Consider the following 20,924-nt stretch of genomic DNA (forward strand, 5'->3'; position numbering starts at 1 on the left):
ACGTCTTCGCTTACGGCCATATCACATTGAAAACACCGGTTCTCGTCCGATCCCCGAAGTTAAGCAACGTAGAGCCTGGTCAGTACTTAGATGGGTGACCGCTTGGGAATACCAGGTGCTGTAAGCATTTCCCCTGAATTTTATGAAAACCCCTAAAAAATGCGTTCGATTTTAATGTAAAATATTAGATAAAAAAACAAAAAACAAAATATCATTACATTATCAGATTTGGTAAATAAATATTGAAATTGTAATAGTTAAAATTATGGCACGTCTTCGCTTACGGCCATATCACGTTGAAAACACCGGTTCTCGTCCGATCCCCGAAGTTAAGCAACGTAGAGCCTGGTCAGTACTTAGATGGGTGACCGCTTGGGAATACCAGGTGCTGTAAGCATTTCCCCTGAATTTTTGGAAAAACTCATAAAAATGCGTTCGATTTTAATGTAAAATATTAGATAAAAAAACAAAAAACAAAATATCATTACATTATCAGATTTGGTAAATAAATATTGAAATTGTAATAGTTAAAATTATGGCACGTCTTCGCTTACGGCCATATCACGTTGAAAACACCGGTTCTCGTCCGATCCCCGAAGTTAAGCAACGTAGAGCCTGGTCAGTACTTAGATGGGTGACCGCTTGGGAATACCAGGTGCTGTAAGCATTTCCCCTGAATTTTTGGAAAAACTCATAAAAATGCGTTCGATTTTAATGTAAAATATTAGATAAAAAATCAAAAAACAAAATATCATTACATTATCAGATTTGGTAAATAAATATTGAAATTGTAATAGTTAAAATTATGGCACGTCTTCGCTTACGGCCATATCACGTTGAAAACACCGGTTCTCGTCCGATCCCCGAAGTTAAGCAACGTAGAGCCTGGTCAGTACTTAGATGGGTGACCGCTTGGGAATACCAGGTGCTGTAAGCATTTCCCCTGAATTTTTGGAAAACCCCTAAAAAATGCGTTCGGTTTTAATGTAAAATATTAGATAAAAAAACAAAAAACAAAATATCATTACATTATCAGATTTGGTAAATAAATATTGAAATTGTAATAGTTAAAATTATGGCACGTCTTCGCTTACGGCCATATCACGTTGAAAACACCGGTTCTCGTCCGATCCCCGAAGTTAAGCAACGTAGAGCCTGGTCAGTACTTAGATGGGTGACCGCTTGGGAATACCAGGTGCTGTAAGCATTTCCCCTGAATTTTTGGAAAAACTCATAAAAATGCGTTCGATTTTAATGTAAAATATTAGATAAAAAATCAAAAAACAAAATATCATTACATTATCAGATTTGGTAAATAAATATTGAAATTGTAATAGTTAAAATTATGGCACGTCTTCGCTTACGGCCATATCACGTTGAAAACACCGGTTCTCGTCCGATCCCCGAAGTTAAGCAACGTAGAGCCTGGTCAGTACTTAGATGGGTGACCGCTTGGGAATACCAGGTGCTGTAAGCATTTCCCCTGAATTTTTGGAAAAACTCATAAAAATGCGTTCGATTTTAATGTAAAATATTAGATAAAAAATCAAAAAACAAAATATCATTACATTATCAGATTTGGTAAATAAATATTGAAATTGTAATAGTTAAAATTATGGCACGTCTTCGCTTACGGCCATATCACGTTGAAAACACCGGTTCTCGTCCGATCCCCGAAGTTAAGCAACGTTGAGGCTGGTCAGTACTTAGATGGGTGACCGCTTGGGAATACCAGGTGCTGTAAGCATTTCCCCTGAATTTTTGGAAAAACTCATAAAAATGCGTTCGATTTTAATGTAAAATATTAGATAAAAAAACAAAAAACAAAATATCATTACATTATCAGATTTGGTACATAAATATTGAAATTGTAATAGTTAAAATTATGGCACGTCTTCGCTTACGGCCATATCACGTTGAAAACACCGGTTCTCGTCCGATCCCCGAAGTTAAGCAACGTAGAGCCTGGTCAGTACTTAGATGGGTGACCGCTTGGGAATACCAGGTGCTGTAAGCATTTCCCCTGAATTTTTGGAAAAACTCATAAAAATGCGTTCGATTTTAATGTAAAATATTAGATAAAAAAACAAAAAACAAAATATCATTACATTATCAGATTTGGTAAATAAATATTGAAATTGTAATAGTTAAAATTATGGCACGTCTTCGCTTACGGCCATATCACATTGAAAACACCGGTTCTCGTCCGATCCCCGAAGTTAAGCAACGTAGAGCCTGGTCAGTACTTAGATGGGTGACCGCTTGGGAATACCAGGTGCTGTAAGCATTTCCCCTGAATTTTTGGAAAACCCCTAAAAAATGCGTTCGATTTTAATGTAAAATATTAGATAAAAAAACAAAAAACAAAATATCATTACATTATCAGATTTGGTAAATAAATATTGAAATTGTAATAGTTAAAATTATGGCACGTCTTCGCTTACGGCCATATCACGTTGAAAACACCGGTTCTCGTCCGATCCCCGAAGTTAAGCAACGTAGAGCCTGGTCAGTACTTAGATGGGTGACCGCTTGGGAATACCAGGTGCTGTAAGCATTTCCCCTGAATTTTTGGAAAAACTCATAAAAATGCGTTCGATTTTAATGTAAAATATTAGATAAAAAAACAAAAAACAAAATATCATTACATTATCAGATTTGGTAAATAAATATTGAAATTGTAATAGTTAAAATTATGGCACGTCTTCGCTTACGGCCATATCACGTTGAAAACACCGGTTCTCGTCCGATCCCCGAAGTTAAGCAACGTAGAGCCTGGTCAGTACTTAGATGGGTGACCGCTTGGGAATACCAGGTGCTGTAAGCATTTCCCCTGAATTTTTGGAAAAACTCATAAAAATGCGTTCGATTTTAATGTAAAATATTAGATAAAAAAACAAAAAACAAAATATCATTACATTATCAGATTTGGTAAATAAATATTGAAATTGTAATAGTTAAAATTATGGCACGTCTTAGCTTACGGCCATATCACGTTGAAAACACCGGTTCTCGTCCGATCCCCGAAGTTAAGCAACGTAGAGCCTGGTCAGTACTTAGATGGGTGACCGCTTGGGAATACCAGGTGCTGTAAGCATTTCCCCTGAATTTTTGGAAAACCCCTAAAAAATGCGTTCGGCTTTAATGTAAAATATTAGATAAAAAAACAAAAAACAAAATATCATTACATTATCAGATTTGGTAAATAAATATTGAAATTGTAATAGTTAAAATTATGGCACGTCTTCGCTTACGGCCATATCACGTTGAAAACACCGGTTCTCGTCCGATCCCCGAAGTTAAGCAACGTAGAGCCTGGTCAGTACTTAGATGGGTGACCACTTGGGACTACCAGGTGCTGTAAGCATTTCCCCTGAATTTTTGGAAAAACTCATGAAAATGCGTTCGATTTTAATGTAAAATATTAGATAAAAAATCAAAAAACAAAATATCATTACATTATCAGATTTGGTAAATAAATATTGAAATTGTAATAGTTAAAATTATGGCACGTCTTCGCTTACGGCCATATCACGTTGAAAACACCGGTTCTCGTCCGATCCCCGAAGTTAAGCAACGTAGAGCCTGGTCAGTACTTAGATGGGTGACCGCTTGGGAATACCAGGTGCTGTAAGCATTTCCCCTGAATTTTTGGAAAAACTCATAAAAATGCGTTCGATTTTAATGTAAAATATTAGATAAAAAATCAAAAAACAAAATATCATTACATTATCAGATTTGGTAAATAAATATTGAAATTGTAATAGTTAAAATTATGGCACGTCTTAGCTTACGGCAATATCACGTTGAAAACACCGGTTCTCGTCCGATCCCCGAAGTTAAGCAACGTAGAGCCTGGTCAGTACTTAGATGGGTGACCGCTTGGGAATACCAGGTGCTGTAAGCATTTCCCCTGAATTTTTGGAAAAACTCATAAAAATGCGTTCGATTTTAATGTAAAATATTAGATAAAAAAACAAAAAACAAAATATCATTACACTATCAGATTTGGTAAATAAATATTGAAATTGTAATAGTTAAAATTATGGCACGTCTTCGCTTACGGCCATATCACGTTGAAAACACCGGTTCTCGTCCGATCCCCGAAGTTAAGCAACGTAGAGCCTGGTCAGTACTTAGATGGGTGACCGCTTGGGAATACCAGGTGCTGTAAGCATTTCCCCTGAATTTTTGGAAAAACTCATAAAAATGCGTTCGATTTTAATGTAAAATATTAGATAAAAAAACAAAAAACAAAATATCATTACATTATCAGATTTGGTAAATAAATATTAAAATTGTAATAGTTAAAATTATGGCACGTCTTCGCTTACGGCCATATCACGTTGAAAACACCGGTTCTCGTCCGATCCCCGAAGTTAAGCAACGTAGAGCCTGGTCAGTACTTAGATGGGTGACCGCTTGGGAATACCAGGTGCTGTAAGCATTTCCCCTGAATTTTTGGAAAAACTCATAAAAATGCGTTCGATTTTAATGTAAAATATTAGATAAAAAAACAAAAAACAAAATATCATTACATTATCAGATTTGGTAAATAAATATTGAAATTGTAATAGTTAAAATTATGGCACGTCTTCGCTTACGGCCATATCACGTTGAAAACACCGGTTCTCGTCCGATCCCCGAAGTTAAGCAACGTAGAGCCTGGTCAGTACTTAGATGGGTGACCGCTTGGGAATACCAGGTGCTGTAAGCATTTCCCCTGAATTTTTGGAAAAACTCATAAAAATGCGTTCGATTTTAATGTAAAATATTAGATAAAAAAACAAAAAACAAAATATCATTACATTATCAGATTTGGTAAATAAATATTGAAATTGTAATAGTTAAAATTATGGCACGTCTTAGCTTACGGCCATATCACGTTGAAAACACCGGTTCTCGTCCGATCCCCGAAGTTAAGCAACGTAGAGCCTGGTCAGTACTTAGATGGGTGACCGCTTGGGAATACCAGGTGCTGTAAGCATTTCCCCTGAATTTTTGGAAAACCCCTCAAAAATGCGTTCGGTTTTAATGTAAAATATTAGATAAAAAAACAAAAAACAAAATATCATTACATTATCAGATTTGGTAAATAAATATTGAAATTGTAATAGTTAAAATTATGGCACGTCTTCGCTTACGGCCATATCACGTTGAAAACACCGGTTCTCGTCCGATCCCCGAAGTTAAGCAACGTAGAGCCTGGTCAGTACTTAGATGGGTGACCGCTTGGGAATACCAGGTGCTGTAAGCATTTCCCCTGAATTTTTGGAAAAACTCATAAAAATGCGTTCGATTTTAATGTAAAATATTAGATAAAAAATCAAAAAACAAAATATCATTACATTATCAGATTTGGTAAATAAATATTGAAATTGTAATAGTTAAAATTATGGCACGTCTTCGCTTACGGCCATATCACGTTGAAAACACCGGTTCTCGTCCGATCCCCGAAGTTAAGCAACGTAGAGCCTGGTCAGTACTTAGATGGGTGACCGCTTGGGAATACCAGGTGCTGTAAGCATTTCCCCTGAATTTTTGGAAAAACTCATAAAAATGCGTTCGATTTTAATGTAAAATATTAGATAAAAAATCAAAAAACAAAATATCATTACATTATCAGATTTGGTAAATAAATATTGAAATTGTAATAGTTAAAATTATGGCACGTCTTCGCTTACGGCCATATCACGTTGAAAACACCGGTTCTCGTCCGATCCCCGAAGTTAAGCAACGTTGAGGCTGGTCAGTACTTAGATGGGTGACCGCTTGGGAATACCAGGTGCTGTAAGCATTTCCCCTGAATTTTTGGAAAAACTCATAAAAATGCGTTCGATTTTAATGTAAAATATTAGATAAAAAAACAAAAAACAAAATATCATTACATTATCAGATTTGGTAAATAAATATTGAAATTGTAATAGTTAAAATTATGGCACGTCTTCGCTTACGGCCATATCACGTTGAAAACACCGGTTCTCGTCCGATCCCCGAAGTTAAGCAACGTAGAGCCTGGTCAGTACTTAGATGGGTGACCGCTTGGGAATACCAGGTGCTGTAAGCATTTCCCCTGAATTTTTGGAAAAACTCATAAAAATGCGTTCGATTTTAATGTAAAATATTAGATAAAAAAACAAAAAACAAAATATCATTACATTATCAGATTTGGTAAATAAATATTGAAATTGTAATAGTTAAAATTATGGCACGTCTTCGCTTACGGCCATATCACGTTGAAAACACCGGTTCTCGTCCGATCCCCGAAGTTAAGCAACGTAGAGCCTGGTCAGTACTTAGATGGGTGACCGCTTGGGAATACCAGGTGCTGTAAGCATTTCCCCTGAATTTTTGGAAAAACTCATAAAAATGCGTTCGATTTTAATGTAAAATATTAGATAAAAAAACAAAAAACAAAATATCATTACATTATCAGATTTCGTAAATAAATATTGAAATTGTAATAGTTAAAATTATGGCACGTCTTCGCTTACGGCCATATCACATTGAAAACACCGGTTCTCGTCCGATCCCCGAAGTTAAGCAACGTAGAGCCTGGTCAGTACTTAGATGGGTGACCGCTTGGGAATACCAGGTGCTGTAAGCATTTCCCCTGAATTTTTGGAAAACCCCTAAAAAATGCGTTCGATTTTAATGTAAAATATTAGATAAAAAAACAAAAAACAAAATATCATTACATTATCAGATTTGGTAAATAAATATTGAAATTGTAATAGTTAAAATTATGGCACGTCTTCGCTTACGGCCATATCACGTTGAAAACACCGGTTCTCGTCCGATCCCCGAAGTTAAGCAACGTAGAGCCTGGTCAGTACTTAGATGGGTGACCGCTTGGGAATACCAGGTGCTGTAAGCATTTCCCCTGAATTTTTGGAAAAAGTCATAAAAATGCGTTCGATTTTAATGTAAAATATTAGATAAAAAAACAAAAAACAAAATATCATTACATTATCAGATTTGGTAAATAAATATTGAAATTGTAATAGTTAAAATTATGGCACGTCTTCGCTTACGGCCATATCACATTGAAAACACCGGTTCTCGTCCGATCCCCGAAGTTAAGCAACGTAGAGCCTGGTCAGTACTTAGATGGGTGACCGCTTGGGAATACCAGGTGCTGTAAGCATTTCCCCTGAATTTTTGGAAAACCCCTAAAAAATGCGTTCGATTTTAATGTAAAATATTAGATAAAAAAACAAAAAACAAAATATCATTACATTATCAGATTTGGTAAATAAATATTGAAATTGTAATAGTTAAAATTATGGCACGTCTTCGCTTACGGCCATATCACGTTGAAAACACCGGTTCTCGTCCGATCCCCGAAGTTAAGCAACGTAGAGCCTGGTCAGTACTTAGATGGGTGACCGCTTGGGAATACCAGGTGCTGTAAGCATTTCCCCTGAATTTTTGGAAAAACTCATAAAAATGCGTTCGATTTTAATGTAAAATATTAGATAAAAAAACAAAAAACAAAATATCATTACATTATCAGATTTGGTAAATAAATATTGAAATTGTAATAGTTAAAATTATGGCACGTCTTCGCTTACGGCCATATCACGTTGAAAACACCGGTTCTCGTCCGATCCCCGAAGTTAAGCAACGTAGAGCCTGGTCAGTACTTAGATGGGTGACCGCTTGGGAATACCAGGTGCTGTAAGCATTTCCCCTGAATTTTTGGAAAAACTCATAAAAATGCGTTCGATTTTAATGTAAAATATTAGATAAAAAAACAAAAAACAAAATATCATTACATTATCAGATTTGGTAAATAAATATTGAAATTGTAATAGTTAAAATTATGGCACGTCTTAGCTTACGGCCATATCACGTTGAAAACACCGGTTCTCGTCCGATCCCCGAAGTTAAGCAACGTAGAGCCTGGTCAGTACTTAGATGGGTGACCGCTTGGGAATACCAGGTGCTGTAAGCATTTCCCCTGAATTTTTGGAAAACCCCTAAAAAATGCGTTCGGCTTAAATGTAAAATATTAAATAAAAAAACAAAAAACAAAATATCATTACATTATCAGATTTGGTAAATAAATATTGAAATTGTAATAGTTAAAATTATGGCACGTCTTCGCTTACGGCCATATCACGTTGAAAACACCGGTTCTCGTCCGATCCCCGAAGTTAAGCAACGTAGAGCCTGGTCAGTACTTAGATGGGTGACCGCTTGGGAATACCAGGTGCTGTAAGCATTTCCCCTGAATTTTTGGAAAAACTCATAAAAATGCGTTCGATTTTAATGTAAAATATTAGATAAAAAATCAAAAAACAAAATATCATTACATTATCAGATTTGGTAAATAAATATTGAAATTGTAATAGTTAAAATTATGGCACGTCTTCGCTTACGGCCATATCACGTTGAAAACACCGGTTCTCGTCCGATCCCCGAAGTTAAGCAACGTAGAGCCTGGTCAGTACTTAGATGGGTGACCGCTTGGGAATACCAGGTGCTGTAAGCATTTCCCCTGAATTTTTGGAAAAACTCATAAAAATGCGTTCGATTTTAATGTAAAATATTAGATAAAAAATCAAAAAACAAAATATCATTACATTATCAGATTTGGTAAATAAATATTGAAATTGTAATAGTTAAAATTATGGCACGTCTTCGCTTACGGCCATATCACGTTGAAAACACCGGTTCTCGTCCGATCCCCGAAGTTAAGCAACGTAGAGCCTGGTCAGTACTTAGATGGGTGACCGCTTGGGAATACCAGGTGATGTAAGCATTTCCCCTGAATTTTTGGAAAAACTCATAAAAATGCGTTCGATTTTAATGTAAAATATTAGATAAAAAATCAAAAAACAAAATATCATTACATTATCAGATTTGGTAAATAAATATTGAAATTGTAATAGTTAAAATTATGGCACGTCTTCGCTTACGGCCATATCACGTTGAAAACACCGGTTCTCGTCCGATCCCCGAAGTTAAGCAACGTTGAGGCTGGTCAGTACTTAGATGGGTGACCGCTTGGGAATACCAGGTGCTGTAAGCATTTCCCCTGAATTTTTGGAAAAACTCATAAAAATGCGTTCGATTTTAATGTAAAATATTAGATAAAAAAACAAAAAACAAAATATCATTACATTATCAGATTTGGTACATAAATATTGAAATTGTAATAGTTAAAATTATGGCACGTCTTCGCTTACGGCCATATCACGTTGAAAACACCGGTTCTCGTCCGATCCCCGAAGTTAAGCAACGTAGAGCCTGGTCAGTACTTAGATGGGTGACCGCTTGGGAATACCAGGTGCTGTAAGCATTTCCCCTGAATTTTTGGAAAAACTCATAAAAATGCGTTCGATTTTAATGTAAAATATTAGATAAAAAAACAAAAAACAAAATATCATTACATTATCAGATTTGGTAAATAAATATTGAAATTGTAATAGTTAAAATTATGGCACGTCTTCGCTTACGGCCATATCACGTTGAAAACACCGGTTCTCGTCCGATCCCCGAAGTTAAGCAACGTAGAGCCTGGTCAGTACTTAGATGGGTGACAGCTTGGGAATACCAGGTGCTGTAAGCATTTCCCCTGAATTTTTGGAAAAACTCATAAAAATGCGTTCGATTTTAATGTAAAATATTAGATAAAAAAACAAAAAACAAAATATCATTACATTATCAGATTTGGTAAATAAATATTGAAATTGTAATAGTTAAAATTATGGCACGTCTTCGCTTACGGCCATATCACATTGAAAACACCGGTTCTCGTCCGATCCCCGAAGTTAAGCAACGTAGAGCCTGGTCAGTACTTAGATGGGTGACCGCTTGGGAATACCAGGTGCTGTAAGCATTTCCCCTGAATTTTTGGAAAACCCCTAAAAAATGCGTTCGATTTTAATGTAAAATATTAGATAAAAAAACAAAAAACAAAATATCATTACATTATCAGATTTGGTAAATAAATATTGAAATTGTAATAGTTAAAATTATGGCACGTCTTCGCTTACGGCCATATCACGTTGAAAACACCGGTTCTCGTCCGATCCCCGAAGTTAAGCAACGTAGAGCCTGGTCAGTACTTAGATGGGTGACCGCTTGGGAATACCAGGTGCTGTAAGCATTTCCCCTGAATTTTTGGAAAAACTCATAAAAATGCGTTCGATTTTAATGTAAAATATTAGATAAAAAAACAAAAAACAAAATATCATTACATTATCAGATTTGGTAAATAAATATTGAAATTGTAATAGTTAAAATTATGGCACGTCTTCGCTTACGGCCATATCACGTTGAAAACACCGGTTCTCGTCCGATCCCCGAAGTTAAGCAACGTAGAGCCTGGTCAGTACTTAGATGGGTGACCGCTTGGGAATACCAGGTGCTGTAAGCATTTCCCCTGAATTTTTGGAAAAACTCATAAAAATGCGTTCGATTTTAATGTAAAATATTAGATAAAAAAACAAAAAACAAAATATCATTACATTATCAGATTTGGTAAATAAATATTGAAATTGTAATAGTTAAAATTATGGCACGTCTTAGCTTACGGCCATATCACGTTGAAAACACCGGTTCTCGTCCGATCCCCGAAGTTAAGCAACGTAGAGCCTGGTCAGTACTTAGATGGGTGACCGCTTGGGAATACCAGGTGCTGTAAGCATTTCCCCTGAATTTTTGGAAAACCCCTAAAAAATGCGTTCGGCTTTAATGTAAAATATTAGATAAAAAAACAAAAAACAAAATATCATTACATTATCAGATTTGGTAAATAAATATTGAAATTGTAATAGTTAAAATTATGGCACGTCTTCGCTTACGGCCATATCACGTTGAAAACACCGGTTCTCGTCCGATCCCCGAAGTTAAGCAACGTAGAGCCTGGTCAGTACTTAGATGGGTGACCGCTTGGGAATACCAGGTGCTGTAAGCATTTCCCCTGAATTTTTGGAAAAACTCATAAAAATGCGTTCGATTTTAATGTAAAATATTAGATAAAAAATCAAAAAACAAAATATCATTACATTATCAGATTTGGTAAATAAATATTGAAATTGTAATAGTTAAAATTATGGCACGTCTTCGCTTACGGCCATATCACGTTGAAAACACCGGTTCTCGTCCGATCCCCGAAGTTAAGCAACGTAGAGCCTGGTCAGTACTTAGATGGGTGACCGCTTGGGAATACCAGGTGCTGTAAGCATTTCCCCTTAATTTTTGGAAAAACTCATAAAAATGCGTTCGATTTTAATGTAAAATATTAGATAAAAAAACAAAAAACAAAATATCATTACATTATCAGATTTGGTAAATAAATATTGAAATTGTAATAGTTAAAATTATGGCACGTCTTCGCTTACGGCCATATCACGTTGAAAACACCGGTTCTCGTCCGATCCCCGAAGTTAAGCAACGTAGAGCCTGGTCAGTACTTAGATGGGTGACCGCTTGGGAATACCAGGTGCTGTAAGCATTTCCCCTGAATTTTTGGAAAAACTCATAAAAATGCGTTCGATTTTAATGTAAAATATTAGATAAAAAAACAAAAAACAAAATATCATTACATTATCAGATTTGGTAAATAAATATTGAAATTGTAATAGTTAAAATTATGGCACGTCTTCGCTTACGGCCATATCACATTGAAAACACCGGTTCTCGTCCGATCCCCGAAGTTAAGCAACGTAGAGCCTGGTCAGTACTTAGATGGGTGACCGCTTGGGAATACCAGGTGCTGTAAGCATTTCCCCTGAATTTTTGGAAAACCCCTAAAAAATGCGTTCGATTTTAATGTAAAATATTAGATAAAAAAACAAAAAACAAAATATCATTACATTATCAGATTTGGTAAATAAATATTGAAATTGTAATAGTTAAAATTATGGCACGTCTTCGCTTACGGCCATATCACGTTGAAAACACCGGTTCTCGTCCGATCCCCGAAGTTAAGCAACGTAGAGCCTGGTCAGTACTTAGATGGGTGACCGCTTGGGAATACCAGGTGCTGTAAGCATTTCCCCTGAATTTTTGGAAAAACTCATAAAAATGCGTTCGATTTTAATGTAAAATATTAGATAAAAAAACAAAAAACAAAATATCATTACATTATCAGATTTGGTAAATAAATATTGAAATTGTAATAGTTAAAATTATGGCACGTCTTAGCTTACGGCCATATCACGTTGAAAACACCGGTTCTCGTCCGATCCCCGAAGTTAAGCAACGTAGAGCCTGGTCAGTACTTAGATGGGTGACCGCTTGGGAATACCAGGTGCTGTAAGCATTTCCCCTGAATTTTTGGAAAACCCCTCAAAAATGCGTTCGGTTTTAATGTAAAATATTAGATAAAAAAACAAAAAACAAAATATCATTACATTATCAGATTTGGTAAATAAATATTGAAATTGTAATAGTTAAAATTATGGCACGTCTTCGCTTACGGCCATATCACGTTGAAAACACCGGTTCTCGTCCGATCCCCGAAGTTAAGCAACGTAGAGCCTGGTCAGTACTTAGATGGGTGACCGCTTGGGAATACCAGGTGCTGTAAGCATTTCCCCTGAATTTTTGGAAAAACTCATAAAAATGCGTTCGATTTTAATGTAAAATATTAGATAAAAAATCAAAAAACAAAATATCATTACATTATCAGATTTGGTAAATAAATATTGAAATTGTAATAGTTAAAATTATGGCACGTCTTCGCTTACGGCCATATCACGTTGAAAACACCGGTTCTCGTCCGATCCCCGAAGTTAAGCAACGTTGAGGCTGGTCAGTACTTAGATGGGTGACCGCTTGGGAATACCAGGTGCTGTAAGCATTTCCCCTGAATTTTTGGAAAAACTCATAAAAATGCGTTCGATTTTAATGTAAAATATTAGATAAAAAAACAAAAAACAAAATATCATTACATTATCAGATTTGGTACATAAATATTGAAATTGTAATAGTTAAAATTATGGCACGTCTTCGCTTACGGCCATATCACGTTGAAAACACCGGTTCTCGTCCGATCCCCGAAGTTAAGCAACGTAGAGCCTGGTCAGTACTTAGATGGGTGACCGCTTGGGAATACCAGGTGCTGTAAGCATTTCCCCTGAATTTTTGGAAAAACTCATAAAAATGCGTTCGATTTTAATGTAAAATATTAGATAAAAAAACAAAAAACAAAATATCATTACATTATCAGATTTGGTAAATAAATATTGAAATTGTAATAGTTAAAATTATGGCACGTCTTCGCTTACGGCCATATCACGTTGAAAACACCGGTTCTCGTCCGATCCCCGAAGTTAAGCAACGTAGAGCCTGGTCAGTACTTAGATGGGTGACAGCTTGGGAATACCAGGTGCTGTAAGCATTTCCCCTGAATTTTTGGAAAAACTCATAAAAATGCGTTCGATTTTAATGTAAAATATTAGATAAAAAAACAAAAAACAAAATATCATTACATTATCAGATTTGGTAAATAAATATTGAAATTGTAATAGTTAAAATTATGGCACGTCTTCGCTTACGGCCATATCACATTGAAAACACCGGTTCTCGTCCGATCCCCGAAGTTAAGCAACGTAGAGCCTGGTCAGTACTTAGATGGGTGACCGCTTGGGAATACCAGGTGCTGTAAGCATTTCCCCTGAATTTTTGGAAAACCCCTAAAAAATGCGTTCGATTTTAATGTAAAATATTAGATAAAAAAACAAAAAACAAAATATCATTACATTATCAGATTTGGTAAATAAATATTGAAATTGTAATAGTTAAAATTATGGCACGTCTTCGCTTACGGCCATATCACGTTGAAAACACCGGTTCTCGTCCGATCCCCGAAGTTAAGCAACGTAGAGCCTGGTCAGTACTTAGATGGGTGACCGCTTGGGAATACCAGGTGCTGTAAGCATTTCCCCTGAATTTTTGGAAAAACTCATAAAAATGCGTTCGATTTTAATGTAAAATATTAGATAAAAAAACAAAAAACAAAATATCATTACATTATCAGATTTGGTAAATAAATATTGAAATTGTAATAGTTAAAATTATGGCACGTCTTCGCTTACGGCCATATCACGTTGAAAACACCGGTTCTCGTCCGATCCCCGAAGTTAAGCAACGTAGAGCCTGGTCAGTACTTAGATGGGTGACCGCTTGAGAATACCAGGTGCTGTAAGCATTTCCCCTGAATTTTTGGAAAAACTCATAAAAATGCGTTCGATTTTAATGTAAAATATTAGATAAAAAAACAAAAAACAAAATATCATTACATTATCAGATTTGGTAAATAAATATTGAAATTGTAATAGTTAAAATTATGGCACGTCTTAGCTTACGGCCATATCACGTTGAAAACACCGGTTCTCGTCCGATCCCCGAAGTTAAGCAACGTAGAGCCTGGTCAGTACTTAGATGGGTGACCGCTTGGGAATACCAGGTGCTGTAAGCATTTCCCCTGAATTTTTGGAAAACCCCTAAAAAATGCGTTCGGCTTTAATGTAAAATATTAGATAAAAAAACAAAAAACAAAATATCATTACATTATCAGATTTGGTAAATAAATATTGAAATTGTAATAGTTAAAATTATGGCACGTCTTCGCTTACGGCCATATCACGTTGAAAACACCGGTTCTCGTCCGATCCCCGAAGTTAAGCAACGTAGAGCCTGGTCAGTACTTAGATGGGTGACCGCTTGGGAATACCAGGTGCTGTAAGCATTTCCCCTGAATTTTTGGAAAAACTCATAAAAATGCGTTCGATTTTAATGTAAAATATTAGATAAAAAATCAAAAAACAAAATATCATTACATTATCAGATTTGGTAAATAAATATTGAAATTGTAATAGTTAAAATTATGGCACGTCTTCGCTTACGGCCATATCACGTTGAAAACACCGGTTCTCGTCCGATCCCCGAAGTTAAGCAACGTAGAGCCTGGTCAGTACTTAGATGGGTGACCGCTTGGGAATACCAGGTGCTGTAAGCATTTCCCCTGAATTTTTGGAAAAACTCATAAAAATGCGTTCGATTTTAATGTAAAATATTAGATAAAAAAACAAAAAACAAAATATCATTACATTATCAGATTTGGTAAATAAATATTGAAATTGTAATAGTTAAAATTATGGCACGTCTTCGCTTACGGCCATATCACGTTGAAAACACCGGTTCTCGTCCGATCCCCGAAGTTAAGCAACGTAGAGCCTGGTCAGTACTTAGATGGGTGACCGCTTGGGAATACCAGGTGCTGTAAGCATTTCCCCTGAATTTTTGGAAAAACTCATAAAAATGCGTTCGATTTTAATGTAAAATATTAGATAAAAAAACAAAAAACAAAATATCATTACATTATCAGATTTGGTAAATAAATATTGAAATTGTAATAGTTAAAATTATGGCACGTCTTCGCTTACGGCCATATCACATTGAAAACACCGGTTCTCGTCCGATCCCCGAAGTTAAGCAACGTAGAGCCTGGTCAGTACTTAGATGGGTGACCGCTTGGGAATACCAGGTGCTGTAAGCATTTCCCCTGAATTTTTGGAAAACCCCTAAAAAATGCGTTCGATTTTAATGTAAAATATTAGATAAAAAAACAAAAAACAAAATATCATTACATTATCAGATTTGGTAAATAAATATTGAAATTGTAATAGTTAAAATTATGGCACGTCTTCGCTTACGGCCATATCACGTTGAAAACACCGGTTCACGTCCGATCCCCGAAGTTAAGCAACGTAGAGCCTGGTCAGTACTTAGATGGGTGACCGCTTGGGAATACCAGGTGCTGTAAGCATTTCCCCTGAATTTTTAGAAAAACTCATAAAAATGCGTTCGATTTTAATGTAAAATATTAGATAAAAAAACAAAAAACAAAATATCATTACATTATCAGATTTGGTAAATAAATATTGAAATTGTAATAGTTAAAATTATGGCACGTCTTAGCTTACGGCCATATCACGTTGAAAACACCGGTTCTCGTCCGATCCCCGAAGTTAAGCAACGTAGAGCCTGGTCAGTACTTAGATGGGTGACCGCTTGGGAATACCAGGTGCTGTAAGCATTTCCCCTGAATTTTTGGAAAACCCCTCAAAAATGCGTTCGGTTTTAATGTAAAATATTAGATAAAAAAACAAAAAACAAAATATCATTACATTATCAGATTTGGTAAATAAATATTGAAATTGTAATAGTTAAAATGATGGCACGTCTTCGCTTACGGCCATATCACGTTGAAAACACCGGTTCTCGTCCGATCCCCGAAGTTAAGCAACGTAGAGCCTGGTCAGTACTTAGATGGGTGACCGCTTGGGAATACCAGGTGCTGTAAGCATTTCCCCTGAATTTTTGGAAAAACTCATAAAAATGCGTTCGATTTTAATGTAAAATATTAGATAAAAAATCAAAAAACAAAATATCATTACATTATCAGATTTGGTAAATAAATATTGAAATTGTAATAGTTAAAATTATGGCACGTCTTCGCTTACGGCCATATCACGTTGAAAACACCGGTTCGCGTCCGATCCCCGAAGTTAAGCAACGTAGAGCCTGGTCAGTACTTAGATGGGTGACCGCTTGGGAATACCAGGTGCTGTAAGCATTTCCCCTGAATTTTTGGAAAAACTCATAAAAATGCGTTCGATTTTAATGTAAAATATTAGATAAAAAAACAAAAAACAAAATATCATTACATTATCAGATTTGGTAAATAAATATTGAAATTGTAATAGTTAAAATTATGGCACGTCTTCGCTTACGGCCATATCACGTTGAAAACACCGGTTCTCGTCCGATCCCCGAAGTTAAGCAACGTAGAGCCTGGTCAGTACTTAGATGGGTGACCGCTTGGGAATACCAGGTGCTGTAAGCATTTCCCCTGAATTTTTGGAAAAACTCATAAAAATGCGTTCGATTTTAATGTAAAATATTAGATAAAAAAACAAAAAACAAAATATCATTACATTATCAGATTTGGTAAATAAATATTGAAATTGTAATAGTTAAAATTATGGCACGTCTTCGCTTACGGCCATATCACATTGAAAACACCGGTTCTCGTCCGATCCCCGAAGTAAAGCAACGTAGAGCCTGGTCAGTACTTAGATGGGTGACCGCTTGGGAATACCAGGTGCTGTAAGCATTTCCCCTGAATTTTTGGAAAACCCCTAAAAAATGCGTTCGATTTTAATGTAAAATATTAGATAAAAAAACAAAAAACAAAATATCATTACATTATCAGATTTGGTAAATAAATATTGAAATTGTAATAGTTAAAATTATGGCACGTCTTCGCTTACGGCCATATCACGTTGAAAACACCGGTTCTCGTCCGATCCCCGAAGTTAAGCAACGTAGAGCCTGGTCAGTACTTAGATGGGTGACCACTTGGGAATACCAGGTGCTGTAAGCATTTCCCCTGAACTTTTGGAAAAACTCATAAAAATGCGTTCGATTTTAATGTAAAATATTAGATAAAAAAACAAAAAACAAAATATCATTACATTATAAGATTTGGTAAATAAATATTGAAATTGTAATAGTTAAAATTATGGCACGTCTTCGCTTACGGCCATATCACGTTGAAAACACCGGTTCTCGTCCGATCCCCGAAGTTAAGCAACGTAGAGCCTGGTCAGTACTTAGATGGGTGACCGCTTGGGAATACCAGGTGCTGTAAGCATTTCCCCTGAATTTTTGGAAAAACTCATAAAAATGCGTTCGATTTTAATGTAAAATATTAGATAAAAAAACAAAAAACAAAATATCATTACATTATCAGATTTGGTAAATAAATATTGAAATTGTAATAGTTAAAATTATGGCACGTCTTCGCTTACGGCCATATCACGTTGAAAACACCGGTTCTCGTCCGATCCCCGAAGTTAAGCAACGTAGAGCCTGGTCAGTACTTAGATGGGTGACCGCTTGGGAATACCAGGTGCTGTAAGCATTTCCCCTGAATTTTTGGAAAAACTCATAAAAATGCGTTCGATTTTAATGTAAAATATTAGATAAAAAAACAAAAAACAAAATATCATTACATTATCAGATTTGGTAAATAAATATTGAAATTGTAATAGTTAAAATTATGGCACGTCTTCGCTTACGGCCATATCACGTTGAAAACACCGGTTCTCGTCCGATCCCCGAAGTTAAGCAACGTAGAGCCTGGTCAGTAATTAGATGGGTGACCGCTTGGGAATACCAGGTGCTGTAAGCATTTCCCCTGAATTTTTGGAAAAACTCATAAAAATGCGTTCGATTTTAATGTAAAATATTAGATAAAAAATCAAAAAACAAAATATCATTACATTATCAGATTTGGTAAATAAATATTGAAATTGTAATAGTTAAAATTATGGCACGTCTTCGCTTACGGCCATATCACGTTGAAAACACCGGTTCTCGTCCGATCCCCGAAGTTAAGCAACGTAGAGCCTGGTCAGTACTTAGATGGGTGACCGCTTGGGAATACCAGGTGCTGTAAGCATTTCCCCTGAATTTTTGGAAAAACTCATAAAAATGCGTTCGATTTTAATGTAAAATATTAGATAAAAAAACAAAAAACAAAATATCATTACATTATCAGATTTGGTAAATAAATATTGAAATTGTAATAGTTAAAATTATGGCACGTCTTCGCTTACGGCCATATCACGTTGAAAACACCGGTTCTCGTCCGATCCCCGAAGTTAAGCAACGTAGAGCCTGGTCAGTACTTAGATGGGTGACCGCTTGGGAATACCAGGTGCTGTAAGCATTTCCCCTGAATTTTTGGAAAAACTCATAAAAATGCGTTCGATTTTAATGTAAAATATTAGATAAAAAAACAAAAAACAAAATATCATTACATTATCAGATTTGGTAAATAAATATTGAAATTGTAATAGTTAAAATTATGGCACGTCTTCGCTTACGGCCATATCACGTTGAAAACACCGGTTCTCGTCCGATCCCCGAAGTTAAGCAACGTAGAGCCTGGTCAGTACTTAGATGGGTGACCGCTTGGGAATACCAGGTGCTGTAAGCATTTCCCCTGAATTTTTGGAAAAACTCATAAAAATGCGTTCGATTTTAATGTAAAATATTAGATAAAAAATCAAAAAACAAAATATCATTACATTATCAGATTTGGTAAATAAATATTGAAATTGTAATAGTTAAAATTATGGCACGTCTTCGCTTACGGCCATATCACGTTGAAAACACCGGTTCTCGTCCGATCCCCGAAGTTAAGCAACGTAGAGCCTGGTCAGTACTTAGATGGGTGACCGCTTGGGAATACCAGGTGCTGTAAGCATTTCCCCTGAATTTTTGGAAAAACTCATAAAAATGCGTTCGATTTTAATGTAAAATATTAGATAAAAAAACAAAAAACAAAATATCATTACATTATCAGATTTGGTACATAAATATTGAAATTGTAATAGTTAAAATTATGGCACGTCTTCGCTTACGGCCATATCACGTTGAAAACACCGGTTCTCGTCCGATCCCCGAAGTTAAGCAACGTAGAGCCTGGTCAGTACTTAGATGGGTGACCGCTTGGGAATACCAGGTGCTGTAAGCATTTCCCCTGAATTTTTGGAAAAACTCATAAAAATGCGTTCGATTTTAATGTAAAATATTAGATAAACAAACAAAAAACAAAATATCATTACATTGTCAGATTTGGTAAATAAATATTGAAATTGTAATAGTTAAAATTATGGCACGTCTTCGCTTACGGCCATATCACGTTGAAAACACCGGTTCTCGTCCGATCCCCGAAGTTAAGCAACGTAGAGCCTGGTCAGTACTTAGATGGGTGACCGCTTGGGAATACCAGGTGCTGTAAGCATTTCCCCTGAATTTTTGGAAAAACTCATAAAAATGCGTTCGATTTTAATGTAAAATATTAGATAAAAAAAACCAAAAACAAAATATCATTACATTATCAGATTTGGTAAATAAATATTAAAATTGTAATAGTTAAAATTATGGCACGTCTTCGCTTACGGCCATATCACGTTGAAAACACCGGTTCTCGTCCGATCCCCGAAGTTAAGCAACGTAGAGCCTGGTCAGTACTTAGATGGGTGACCGCTTGGGAATACCAGGTGCTGTAAGCATTTCCCCTGAAATTTTGGAAAAACTCATAAAAATGCGTTCGATTTTAATGTAAAATATTAGGTAAAAAAAACAATTAAAGTATCATTAAATTATCAGATTTGGTAAATAAATATTGAAATTGTAATAGTTAAAATTATCGCACTTCTTCGCTTACGGCCATATCACGTTGAAAACACCGGTTCTCGTCCGATCCCCGAAGTTAAGCAACGTAGAGCCTGGTCAGTACTTAGATGGGTGACCGCTTGGGAATACCAGGTGCTGTAAGCATTTCCCCTGAATTTTTGGAAAAACTCATAAAAATGCGTTCGATTTTAATGTAAAATATTAGATAAAAAAACAAAAAACAAAATATCATTACATTATCAGATTTGGTAAATAAATATTGAAATTGTAATAGTTAAAATTATGGCACGTCTTCGCTTACGGCCATATCACGTTGAAAACACCGGTTCTCGTCCGATCCCCGAAGTTAAGCAACGTAGAGCCTGGTCAGTACTTAGATGGGTGACCGCTTGGGAATACCAGGTGCTGTAAGCATTTCCCCTGAATTTTTGGAAAAACTCATAAAAATGCGTTCGATTTTAATGTAAAATATTAGATAAAAAAACAAAAAACAAAATATCATTACATTATCAGATTTGCTAAATAAATATTGAAATTGTAATAGTTAAAATTATGGCACGTCTTCGCTTACGGCCATATCACGTTGAAAACACCGGTTCTCGTCCGATCCCCGAAGTTAAGCAACGTAGAGCCTGGTCAGTACTTAGATGGGTGACCGCTTGGGAATACCAGGTGCTGTAAGCATTTCCCCT

At 35.8% G+C, this 20,924-nt stretch overlaps 78 non-coding genes across 78 annotated transcripts; all 78 read left to right on the forward strand.

Moving 5' to 3' along the window:
* The first annotated feature begins 8 nt into the window (after positions 1–8).
* On the forward strand, positions 9–127 carry LOC145300026 (5S ribosomal RNA). Its single transcript, XR_013872265.1, has one exon. It is a non-coding gene; the product is annotated as a 5S ribosomal RNA (ribosomal RNA).
* A 151-nt stretch (positions 128–278) lies between these two features.
* LOC145299697 (5S ribosomal RNA) lies at positions 279–397 on the forward strand. Its single transcript, XR_013871945.1, has one exon. It is a non-coding gene; the product is annotated as a 5S ribosomal RNA (ribosomal RNA).
* A 151-nt stretch (positions 398–548) lies between these two features.
* Positions 549–667, forward strand: LOC145299708 (5S ribosomal RNA). Its single transcript, XR_013871956.1, has one exon. It is a non-coding gene; the product is annotated as a 5S ribosomal RNA (ribosomal RNA).
* Positions 668–818: 151 nt separating this feature from the next.
* LOC145299720 (5S ribosomal RNA) lies at positions 819–937 on the forward strand. Its single transcript, XR_013871967.1, has one exon. It is a non-coding gene; the product is annotated as a 5S ribosomal RNA (ribosomal RNA).
* A 151-nt stretch (positions 938–1,088) lies between these two features.
* Positions 1,089–1,207, forward strand: LOC145299732 (5S ribosomal RNA). The gene has a single exon (XR_013871979.1). It is a non-coding gene; the product is annotated as a 5S ribosomal RNA (ribosomal RNA).
* A 151-nt stretch (positions 1,208–1,358) lies between these two features.
* On the forward strand, positions 1,359–1,477 carry LOC145299743 (5S ribosomal RNA). Its single transcript, XR_013871991.1, has one exon. It is a non-coding gene; the product is annotated as a 5S ribosomal RNA (ribosomal RNA).
* Positions 1,478–1,628: 151 nt separating this feature from the next.
* Positions 1,629–1,747, forward strand: LOC145300697 (5S ribosomal RNA). Its single transcript, XR_013872910.1, has one exon. It is a non-coding gene; the product is annotated as a 5S ribosomal RNA (ribosomal RNA).
* Positions 1,748–1,898: 151 nt separating this feature from the next.
* Positions 1,899–2,017, forward strand: LOC145299756 (5S ribosomal RNA). Its single transcript, XR_013872003.1, has one exon. It is a non-coding gene; the product is annotated as a 5S ribosomal RNA (ribosomal RNA).
* Positions 2,018–2,168: 151 nt separating this feature from the next.
* Positions 2,169–2,287, forward strand: LOC145300027 (5S ribosomal RNA). Its single transcript, XR_013872266.1, has one exon. It is a non-coding gene; the product is annotated as a 5S ribosomal RNA (ribosomal RNA).
* A 151-nt stretch (positions 2,288–2,438) lies between these two features.
* On the forward strand, positions 2,439–2,557 carry LOC145299768 (5S ribosomal RNA). The gene has a single exon (XR_013872014.1). It is a non-coding gene; the product is annotated as a 5S ribosomal RNA (ribosomal RNA).
* Positions 2,558–2,708: 151 nt separating this feature from the next.
* Positions 2,709–2,827, forward strand: LOC145299780 (5S ribosomal RNA). Its single transcript, XR_013872025.1, has one exon. It is a non-coding gene; the product is annotated as a 5S ribosomal RNA (ribosomal RNA).
* Positions 2,828–2,978: 151 nt separating this feature from the next.
* Positions 2,979–3,097, forward strand: LOC145299791 (5S ribosomal RNA). Its single transcript, XR_013872036.1, has one exon. It is a non-coding gene; the product is annotated as a 5S ribosomal RNA (ribosomal RNA).
* A 151-nt stretch (positions 3,098–3,248) lies between these two features.
* LOC145300509 (5S ribosomal RNA) lies at positions 3,249–3,367 on the forward strand. The gene has a single exon (XR_013872727.1). It is a non-coding gene; the product is annotated as a 5S ribosomal RNA (ribosomal RNA).
* A 151-nt stretch (positions 3,368–3,518) lies between these two features.
* LOC145299802 (5S ribosomal RNA) lies at positions 3,519–3,637 on the forward strand. Its single transcript, XR_013872047.1, has one exon. It is a non-coding gene; the product is annotated as a 5S ribosomal RNA (ribosomal RNA).
* Positions 3,638–3,788: 151 nt separating this feature from the next.
* LOC145299604 (5S ribosomal RNA) lies at positions 3,789–3,907 on the forward strand. The gene has a single exon (XR_013871855.1). It is a non-coding gene; the product is annotated as a 5S ribosomal RNA (ribosomal RNA).
* A 151-nt stretch (positions 3,908–4,058) lies between these two features.
* LOC145299814 (5S ribosomal RNA) lies at positions 4,059–4,177 on the forward strand. The gene has a single exon (XR_013872058.1). It is a non-coding gene; the product is annotated as a 5S ribosomal RNA (ribosomal RNA).
* A 151-nt stretch (positions 4,178–4,328) lies between these two features.
* LOC145299825 (5S ribosomal RNA) lies at positions 4,329–4,447 on the forward strand. Its single transcript, XR_013872069.1, has one exon. It is a non-coding gene; the product is annotated as a 5S ribosomal RNA (ribosomal RNA).
* A 151-nt stretch (positions 4,448–4,598) lies between these two features.
* On the forward strand, positions 4,599–4,717 carry LOC145299836 (5S ribosomal RNA). Its single transcript, XR_013872080.1, has one exon. It is a non-coding gene; the product is annotated as a 5S ribosomal RNA (ribosomal RNA).
* Positions 4,718–4,868: 151 nt separating this feature from the next.
* On the forward strand, positions 4,869–4,987 carry LOC145299847 (5S ribosomal RNA). Its single transcript, XR_013872091.1, has one exon. It is a non-coding gene; the product is annotated as a 5S ribosomal RNA (ribosomal RNA).
* A 151-nt stretch (positions 4,988–5,138) lies between these two features.
* Positions 5,139–5,257, forward strand: LOC145299859 (5S ribosomal RNA). The gene has a single exon (XR_013872102.1). It is a non-coding gene; the product is annotated as a 5S ribosomal RNA (ribosomal RNA).
* Positions 5,258–5,408: 151 nt separating this feature from the next.
* On the forward strand, positions 5,409–5,527 carry LOC145299872 (5S ribosomal RNA). Its single transcript, XR_013872114.1, has one exon. It is a non-coding gene; the product is annotated as a 5S ribosomal RNA (ribosomal RNA).
* A 151-nt stretch (positions 5,528–5,678) lies between these two features.
* Positions 5,679–5,797, forward strand: LOC145300698 (5S ribosomal RNA). Its single transcript, XR_013872911.1, has one exon. It is a non-coding gene; the product is annotated as a 5S ribosomal RNA (ribosomal RNA).
* A 151-nt stretch (positions 5,798–5,948) lies between these two features.
* On the forward strand, positions 5,949–6,067 carry LOC145299883 (5S ribosomal RNA). Its single transcript, XR_013872125.1, has one exon. It is a non-coding gene; the product is annotated as a 5S ribosomal RNA (ribosomal RNA).
* A 151-nt stretch (positions 6,068–6,218) lies between these two features.
* Positions 6,219–6,337, forward strand: LOC145299894 (5S ribosomal RNA). Its single transcript, XR_013872136.1, has one exon. It is a non-coding gene; the product is annotated as a 5S ribosomal RNA (ribosomal RNA).
* A 151-nt stretch (positions 6,338–6,488) lies between these two features.
* On the forward strand, positions 6,489–6,607 carry LOC145300028 (5S ribosomal RNA). The gene has a single exon (XR_013872267.1). It is a non-coding gene; the product is annotated as a 5S ribosomal RNA (ribosomal RNA).
* A 151-nt stretch (positions 6,608–6,758) lies between these two features.
* Positions 6,759–6,877, forward strand: LOC145299905 (5S ribosomal RNA). Its single transcript, XR_013872147.1, has one exon. It is a non-coding gene; the product is annotated as a 5S ribosomal RNA (ribosomal RNA).
* Positions 6,878–7,028: 151 nt separating this feature from the next.
* LOC145300029 (5S ribosomal RNA) lies at positions 7,029–7,147 on the forward strand. Its single transcript, XR_013872268.1, has one exon. It is a non-coding gene; the product is annotated as a 5S ribosomal RNA (ribosomal RNA).
* Positions 7,148–7,298: 151 nt separating this feature from the next.
* On the forward strand, positions 7,299–7,417 carry LOC145299917 (5S ribosomal RNA). Its single transcript, XR_013872158.1, has one exon. It is a non-coding gene; the product is annotated as a 5S ribosomal RNA (ribosomal RNA).
* Positions 7,418–7,568: 151 nt separating this feature from the next.
* On the forward strand, positions 7,569–7,687 carry LOC145299928 (5S ribosomal RNA). The gene has a single exon (XR_013872170.1). It is a non-coding gene; the product is annotated as a 5S ribosomal RNA (ribosomal RNA).
* Positions 7,688–7,838: 151 nt separating this feature from the next.
* LOC145299939 (5S ribosomal RNA) lies at positions 7,839–7,957 on the forward strand. The gene has a single exon (XR_013872181.1). It is a non-coding gene; the product is annotated as a 5S ribosomal RNA (ribosomal RNA).
* A 151-nt stretch (positions 7,958–8,108) lies between these two features.
* On the forward strand, positions 8,109–8,227 carry LOC145299951 (5S ribosomal RNA). The gene has a single exon (XR_013872192.1). It is a non-coding gene; the product is annotated as a 5S ribosomal RNA (ribosomal RNA).
* A 151-nt stretch (positions 8,228–8,378) lies between these two features.
* Positions 8,379–8,497, forward strand: LOC145299962 (5S ribosomal RNA). The gene has a single exon (XR_013872203.1). It is a non-coding gene; the product is annotated as a 5S ribosomal RNA (ribosomal RNA).
* A 151-nt stretch (positions 8,498–8,648) lies between these two features.
* On the forward strand, positions 8,649–8,767 carry LOC145300286 (5S ribosomal RNA). The gene has a single exon (XR_013872516.1). It is a non-coding gene; the product is annotated as a 5S ribosomal RNA (ribosomal RNA).
* A 151-nt stretch (positions 8,768–8,918) lies between these two features.
* LOC145300700 (5S ribosomal RNA) lies at positions 8,919–9,037 on the forward strand. The gene has a single exon (XR_013872912.1). It is a non-coding gene; the product is annotated as a 5S ribosomal RNA (ribosomal RNA).
* A 151-nt stretch (positions 9,038–9,188) lies between these two features.
* LOC145299975 (5S ribosomal RNA) lies at positions 9,189–9,307 on the forward strand. The gene has a single exon (XR_013872215.1). It is a non-coding gene; the product is annotated as a 5S ribosomal RNA (ribosomal RNA).
* Positions 9,308–9,458: 151 nt separating this feature from the next.
* LOC145300738 (5S ribosomal RNA) lies at positions 9,459–9,577 on the forward strand. Its single transcript, XR_013872949.1, has one exon. It is a non-coding gene; the product is annotated as a 5S ribosomal RNA (ribosomal RNA).
* Positions 9,578–9,728: 151 nt separating this feature from the next.
* LOC145300030 (5S ribosomal RNA) lies at positions 9,729–9,847 on the forward strand. Its single transcript, XR_013872269.1, has one exon. It is a non-coding gene; the product is annotated as a 5S ribosomal RNA (ribosomal RNA).
* Positions 9,848–9,998: 151 nt separating this feature from the next.
* LOC145299987 (5S ribosomal RNA) lies at positions 9,999–10,117 on the forward strand. Its single transcript, XR_013872227.1, has one exon. It is a non-coding gene; the product is annotated as a 5S ribosomal RNA (ribosomal RNA).
* A 151-nt stretch (positions 10,118–10,268) lies between these two features.
* Positions 10,269–10,387, forward strand: LOC145299998 (5S ribosomal RNA). Its single transcript, XR_013872238.1, has one exon. It is a non-coding gene; the product is annotated as a 5S ribosomal RNA (ribosomal RNA).
* Positions 10,388–10,538: 151 nt separating this feature from the next.
* Positions 10,539–10,657, forward strand: LOC145300009 (5S ribosomal RNA). The gene has a single exon (XR_013872249.1). It is a non-coding gene; the product is annotated as a 5S ribosomal RNA (ribosomal RNA).
* A 151-nt stretch (positions 10,658–10,808) lies between these two features.
* On the forward strand, positions 10,809–10,927 carry LOC145300021 (5S ribosomal RNA). The gene has a single exon (XR_013872260.1). It is a non-coding gene; the product is annotated as a 5S ribosomal RNA (ribosomal RNA).
* A 151-nt stretch (positions 10,928–11,078) lies between these two features.
* On the forward strand, positions 11,079–11,197 carry LOC145300033 (5S ribosomal RNA). The gene has a single exon (XR_013872271.1). It is a non-coding gene; the product is annotated as a 5S ribosomal RNA (ribosomal RNA).
* Positions 11,198–11,348: 151 nt separating this feature from the next.
* Positions 11,349–11,467, forward strand: LOC145300044 (5S ribosomal RNA). The gene has a single exon (XR_013872282.1). It is a non-coding gene; the product is annotated as a 5S ribosomal RNA (ribosomal RNA).
* Positions 11,468–11,618: 151 nt separating this feature from the next.
* LOC145300032 (5S ribosomal RNA) lies at positions 11,619–11,737 on the forward strand. The gene has a single exon (XR_013872270.1). It is a non-coding gene; the product is annotated as a 5S ribosomal RNA (ribosomal RNA).
* Positions 11,738–11,888: 151 nt separating this feature from the next.
* On the forward strand, positions 11,889–12,007 carry LOC145300056 (5S ribosomal RNA). The gene has a single exon (XR_013872293.1). It is a non-coding gene; the product is annotated as a 5S ribosomal RNA (ribosomal RNA).
* A 151-nt stretch (positions 12,008–12,158) lies between these two features.
* On the forward strand, positions 12,159–12,277 carry LOC145300068 (5S ribosomal RNA). Its single transcript, XR_013872304.1, has one exon. It is a non-coding gene; the product is annotated as a 5S ribosomal RNA (ribosomal RNA).
* Positions 12,278–12,428: 151 nt separating this feature from the next.
* Positions 12,429–12,547, forward strand: LOC145300080 (5S ribosomal RNA). Its single transcript, XR_013872315.1, has one exon. It is a non-coding gene; the product is annotated as a 5S ribosomal RNA (ribosomal RNA).
* A 151-nt stretch (positions 12,548–12,698) lies between these two features.
* On the forward strand, positions 12,699–12,817 carry LOC145300701 (5S ribosomal RNA). The gene has a single exon (XR_013872913.1). It is a non-coding gene; the product is annotated as a 5S ribosomal RNA (ribosomal RNA).
* Positions 12,818–12,968: 151 nt separating this feature from the next.
* Positions 12,969–13,087, forward strand: LOC145300091 (5S ribosomal RNA). The gene has a single exon (XR_013872326.1). It is a non-coding gene; the product is annotated as a 5S ribosomal RNA (ribosomal RNA).
* A 151-nt stretch (positions 13,088–13,238) lies between these two features.
* Positions 13,239–13,357, forward strand: LOC145300739 (5S ribosomal RNA). The gene has a single exon (XR_013872950.1). It is a non-coding gene; the product is annotated as a 5S ribosomal RNA (ribosomal RNA).
* A 151-nt stretch (positions 13,358–13,508) lies between these two features.
* On the forward strand, positions 13,509–13,627 carry LOC145300034 (5S ribosomal RNA). The gene has a single exon (XR_013872272.1). It is a non-coding gene; the product is annotated as a 5S ribosomal RNA (ribosomal RNA).
* Positions 13,628–13,778: 151 nt separating this feature from the next.
* On the forward strand, positions 13,779–13,897 carry LOC145300103 (5S ribosomal RNA). Its single transcript, XR_013872338.1, has one exon. It is a non-coding gene; the product is annotated as a 5S ribosomal RNA (ribosomal RNA).
* A 151-nt stretch (positions 13,898–14,048) lies between these two features.
* On the forward strand, positions 14,049–14,167 carry LOC145299427 (5S ribosomal RNA). The gene has a single exon (XR_013871684.1). It is a non-coding gene; the product is annotated as a 5S ribosomal RNA (ribosomal RNA).
* Positions 14,168–14,318: 151 nt separating this feature from the next.
* Positions 14,319–14,437, forward strand: LOC145300114 (5S ribosomal RNA). The gene has a single exon (XR_013872350.1). It is a non-coding gene; the product is annotated as a 5S ribosomal RNA (ribosomal RNA).
* Positions 14,438–14,588: 151 nt separating this feature from the next.
* Positions 14,589–14,707, forward strand: LOC145300125 (5S ribosomal RNA). The gene has a single exon (XR_013872361.1). It is a non-coding gene; the product is annotated as a 5S ribosomal RNA (ribosomal RNA).
* Positions 14,708–14,858: 151 nt separating this feature from the next.
* Positions 14,859–14,977, forward strand: LOC145300136 (5S ribosomal RNA). Its single transcript, XR_013872372.1, has one exon. It is a non-coding gene; the product is annotated as a 5S ribosomal RNA (ribosomal RNA).
* A 151-nt stretch (positions 14,978–15,128) lies between these two features.
* Positions 15,129–15,247, forward strand: LOC145300147 (5S ribosomal RNA). Its single transcript, XR_013872384.1, has one exon. It is a non-coding gene; the product is annotated as a 5S ribosomal RNA (ribosomal RNA).
* Positions 15,248–15,398: 151 nt separating this feature from the next.
* LOC145300035 (5S ribosomal RNA) lies at positions 15,399–15,517 on the forward strand. The gene has a single exon (XR_013872273.1). It is a non-coding gene; the product is annotated as a 5S ribosomal RNA (ribosomal RNA).
* Positions 15,518–15,668: 151 nt separating this feature from the next.
* LOC145299462 (5S ribosomal RNA) lies at positions 15,669–15,787 on the forward strand. Its single transcript, XR_013871718.1, has one exon. It is a non-coding gene; the product is annotated as a 5S ribosomal RNA (ribosomal RNA).
* Positions 15,788–15,938: 151 nt separating this feature from the next.
* On the forward strand, positions 15,939–16,057 carry LOC145300159 (5S ribosomal RNA). Its single transcript, XR_013872395.1, has one exon. It is a non-coding gene; the product is annotated as a 5S ribosomal RNA (ribosomal RNA).
* A 151-nt stretch (positions 16,058–16,208) lies between these two features.
* Positions 16,209–16,327, forward strand: LOC145300170 (5S ribosomal RNA). The gene has a single exon (XR_013872406.1). It is a non-coding gene; the product is annotated as a 5S ribosomal RNA (ribosomal RNA).
* A 151-nt stretch (positions 16,328–16,478) lies between these two features.
* On the forward strand, positions 16,479–16,597 carry LOC145299567 (5S ribosomal RNA). The gene has a single exon (XR_013871819.1). It is a non-coding gene; the product is annotated as a 5S ribosomal RNA (ribosomal RNA).
* Positions 16,598–16,748: 151 nt separating this feature from the next.
* On the forward strand, positions 16,749–16,867 carry LOC145300182 (5S ribosomal RNA). Its single transcript, XR_013872417.1, has one exon. It is a non-coding gene; the product is annotated as a 5S ribosomal RNA (ribosomal RNA).
* Positions 16,868–17,018: 151 nt separating this feature from the next.
* On the forward strand, positions 17,019–17,137 carry LOC145300613 (5S ribosomal RNA). Its single transcript, XR_013872827.1, has one exon. It is a non-coding gene; the product is annotated as a 5S ribosomal RNA (ribosomal RNA).
* Positions 17,138–17,288: 151 nt separating this feature from the next.
* LOC145298756 (5S ribosomal RNA) lies at positions 17,289–17,407 on the forward strand. The gene has a single exon (XR_013871027.1). It is a non-coding gene; the product is annotated as a 5S ribosomal RNA (ribosomal RNA).
* Positions 17,408–17,558: 151 nt separating this feature from the next.
* LOC145300194 (5S ribosomal RNA) lies at positions 17,559–17,677 on the forward strand. Its single transcript, XR_013872428.1, has one exon. It is a non-coding gene; the product is annotated as a 5S ribosomal RNA (ribosomal RNA).
* Positions 17,678–17,828: 151 nt separating this feature from the next.
* LOC145300206 (5S ribosomal RNA) lies at positions 17,829–17,947 on the forward strand. The gene has a single exon (XR_013872439.1). It is a non-coding gene; the product is annotated as a 5S ribosomal RNA (ribosomal RNA).
* A 151-nt stretch (positions 17,948–18,098) lies between these two features.
* On the forward strand, positions 18,099–18,217 carry LOC145300370 (5S ribosomal RNA). The gene has a single exon (XR_013872596.1). It is a non-coding gene; the product is annotated as a 5S ribosomal RNA (ribosomal RNA).
* A 151-nt stretch (positions 18,218–18,368) lies between these two features.
* Positions 18,369–18,487, forward strand: LOC145300218 (5S ribosomal RNA). Its single transcript, XR_013872451.1, has one exon. It is a non-coding gene; the product is annotated as a 5S ribosomal RNA (ribosomal RNA).
* Positions 18,488–18,638: 151 nt separating this feature from the next.
* Positions 18,639–18,757, forward strand: LOC145300230 (5S ribosomal RNA). The gene has a single exon (XR_013872462.1). It is a non-coding gene; the product is annotated as a 5S ribosomal RNA (ribosomal RNA).
* Positions 18,758–18,908: 151 nt separating this feature from the next.
* LOC145300241 (5S ribosomal RNA) lies at positions 18,909–19,027 on the forward strand. The gene has a single exon (XR_013872473.1). It is a non-coding gene; the product is annotated as a 5S ribosomal RNA (ribosomal RNA).
* A 151-nt stretch (positions 19,028–19,178) lies between these two features.
* LOC145300253 (5S ribosomal RNA) lies at positions 19,179–19,297 on the forward strand. The gene has a single exon (XR_013872484.1). It is a non-coding gene; the product is annotated as a 5S ribosomal RNA (ribosomal RNA).
* Positions 19,298–19,448: 151 nt separating this feature from the next.
* Positions 19,449–19,567, forward strand: LOC145300265 (5S ribosomal RNA). Its single transcript, XR_013872495.1, has one exon. It is a non-coding gene; the product is annotated as a 5S ribosomal RNA (ribosomal RNA).
* Positions 19,568–19,718: 151 nt separating this feature from the next.
* On the forward strand, positions 19,719–19,837 carry LOC145300276 (5S ribosomal RNA). The gene has a single exon (XR_013872506.1). It is a non-coding gene; the product is annotated as a 5S ribosomal RNA (ribosomal RNA).
* A 152-nt stretch (positions 19,838–19,989) lies between these two features.
* LOC145300287 (5S ribosomal RNA) lies at positions 19,990–20,108 on the forward strand. The gene has a single exon (XR_013872517.1). It is a non-coding gene; the product is annotated as a 5S ribosomal RNA (ribosomal RNA).
* Positions 20,109–20,257: 149 nt separating this feature from the next.
* LOC145300299 (5S ribosomal RNA) lies at positions 20,258–20,376 on the forward strand. Its single transcript, XR_013872528.1, has one exon. It is a non-coding gene; the product is annotated as a 5S ribosomal RNA (ribosomal RNA).
* Positions 20,377–20,527: 151 nt separating this feature from the next.
* On the forward strand, positions 20,528–20,646 carry LOC145300310 (5S ribosomal RNA). Its single transcript, XR_013872539.1, has one exon. It is a non-coding gene; the product is annotated as a 5S ribosomal RNA (ribosomal RNA).
* Positions 20,647–20,797: 151 nt separating this feature from the next.
* LOC145300321 (5S ribosomal RNA) lies at positions 20,798–20,916 on the forward strand. Its single transcript, XR_013872550.1, has one exon. It is a non-coding gene; the product is annotated as a 5S ribosomal RNA (ribosomal RNA).
* The last annotated feature ends 8 nt before the right edge of the window (positions 20,917–20,924 follow it).

Source organism: Euprymna scolopes, chromosome 18 (genome assembly GCF_053919585.1).
Source record: "Euprymna scolopes isolate OS-2025 chromosome 18, ASM5391958v1, whole genome shotgun sequence".
Lineage (NCBI taxonomy): Eukaryota > Metazoa > Mollusca > Cephalopoda > Sepiida > Sepiolidae > Euprymna > Euprymna scolopes.